This window comes from Sinocyclocheilus grahami, unplaced genomic scaffold (genome assembly GCF_001515645.1).
Source record: "Sinocyclocheilus grahami isolate Dianchi unplaced genomic scaffold, SAMN03320097.WGS_v1.1 scaffold1468.1, whole genome shotgun sequence".
NCBI lineage: Eukaryota > Metazoa > Chordata > Actinopteri > Cypriniformes > Cyprinidae > Sinocyclocheilus > Sinocyclocheilus grahami.
In genome coordinates, this window is record NW_015506647.1 from 140154 (window position 1) to 142608 (window position 2455).

A 2455-nucleotide genomic window follows, 5' to 3' on the forward strand; every position below is an offset into this window, starting at 1 on the left:
ATGATATAACTAGAATTGGTTTTATAACTTTTTTATAACAAGTCCAAAGGGTGTGTCTCTTTGAGTTAGTCCTTTTTTCAATGCTATATTAATACACATTCAGTTAAAACTAAAACCAAATGTAATGGTCAGTGAAACCCATAATGAGTTACTCAAGGGAATGATACAATGTTTTTTTTTTCTCTTTCTCTGTCTGAGCTAGTTCATAAAAGACATTATAAAAACTTTTGTTCCGGTGTTGCCAAACACTTCTGACAGAGAACAACACATCTGACGAAAGAACAGCCTCCTGTCTTGATTTACATGTGGTTTGTGGGAAAATAATTTTGCTAACATATTTCTATTGAAGTCAGACTTTAGAGTAGTAACAGCCATGGCCTCTGAGCATCATGTGAACCCTTGTGAAAAAGCAGTGAGCTTAATTGTAGTGAATGTGTACTTGTAGTGTACTTCAAATCTTAAAAGTATATTTCAAATAACTGACCTTGCATAAAATATACTAATGAAATAAAAGGCCACCCAAAAATGAAAATTCAGTCATCATTTACTCTCTGTCAAGTTGTTCCAACAGCTTATGAGTTTCTTTTGTCAGAGTTCTGCCCTGACACTCCATTTGTCTTGTGTTTGTTGTCCTGTGTCAGCACATGGCCTAGTTTGTTTTTCTCAGCCATGTGCTTCTCTAGCCCCTCCTCCTTGTTTCCTCTTTACCACACCCTCTTGTTAGCCTTGTTGGTCTAATTGTGCTCACCTGTTCCTTGTGTGTTTTCCTCCCTATTTATAGTGCCCCTTGCCCTACTGTCTTGGCCGGTCCGTGGTCATTCTTTCCCTCACTGTGTTTGTCTCTGTCTGTGGATGTGGCTGAGTAGGTGTTCCTGTCTTCCTGTCTGTTTGATATTGTGCTCTAGTCTTGCCTCTTGTAATGCAATGTTCTTGTCTTGCTCCTTGTTTTTGGATTTGGTCTGTTTTTGTCTTTTTGCTTTTATTTTAGTATTCATTTAGTTCCCTTTCATGGGAACTTCGAACTGTGTCCTCTAGGGGTCGTTATGGGGAACGCCTCATCGTGACCCGTGTCTGAAGCATACATTGAAAAAACACCAACTCGTTGGCCGGCGACAGCCATGACGTCACTACCGGTGCGACTATAGTATAAATAGGTGCCGGGAGCACACATCATTCACTTCTTCATCTTCATTGACTGTTCTGTTTGAAGCGTGCATTTCCAAGGAAAAAGTAAGAACTATCTCTATTCATTATGGCGAGCACTAGCAGAGCATTTAGAAGGTGTGTGCCTCCGTGTCATCGCTATTTGACACCACATGATACACACAATCTATGTGTTGCTTGTTTGGGCGAAGAGCACGCACGCAATGTCCTCAAGGGGGCAATTTGCGTGCATTGCGAGCGTTTTCCAATGAAAAAGCTCCGTTCTCGTTTGTCTCTCTTTTCGAGTAAAGAGGGGCAGCCATCTGCTTCCCGCGGTTCAGGACCCGCCGCTGCTGAGGCACGGAGGAGAATGAGCTCGTGGGGATCTCAGGTGGACCTCGCCGATGAGTTTAAAGAGGGGCTTTCCCTCTTGCACTTATCGGCGGCGGGCGAGAGACAGCCGCTGGAGGATGATGTTCTCTCTTTAACATCATCTGATCCAGGGGCCAGTGCTCTGCTGGGTTCAGCCCAGGAAGAGCAGGAAATGGATGAAGAGAGCGAAGAAGCTGAGGCTGAGCATTCTCAATCCTCCTGCCCTGCGTATGATGAGCTCCTTAGAGGTTATGGATCGCGCCACGGCGAGGCTTGACTTGCCGTGGAAGCAGGCTAAGGAAGTGACGTCGCGAAGTCGTCTCGAGGAACGTTGTCTTTCTGGCCATAACCCTCCAGTTCAGGAGAGCCTTCCTTTCCTTCCTGATCTCCATACTGAGATCGAGAAGGAATGGAAGAGGCCGTTTTCCTCACGCATCCATCGGTTTCAGCATACCAGTTATGCGAACATCGAGGCAATGCGCGAAAACGGCTATGAGAGAATGCCCCCTGTAGAAGAGACGCTAGCTAGCTATCTCTCTATGGGTGAGACATCGTCTCTAAAAACTCCCTCCTTGCCATCCATGCCCCTTCAGGCTACATCTAAATTGAATTGCAAGGCATACGCAGCAGCAGGTCAGGCTGTTGCTTCGTTGCACACGATGGCGGTGCTCCAAGCATACCAGGCTGATCTGCTGAAAGACCTGGATAAAGGCGAGGGCCTTTCTTCTGATGAGATGGCTGAGTTACGCCGCACCACGATAATACTTAGGTATCCACTCTTTCCCACAGGGGGTGTAACATCTACCCTTTTCTTCCCCTTCCTAATTCCCCTGTAACCACCATCTCTTCACCTGACCGAGGTTAGGTGGAAGCTTCCTGCAGAACAGTCTCCTACTGGACCTATGATGTTTTTGGTTGGTTCTATGGCATCATAGTAACC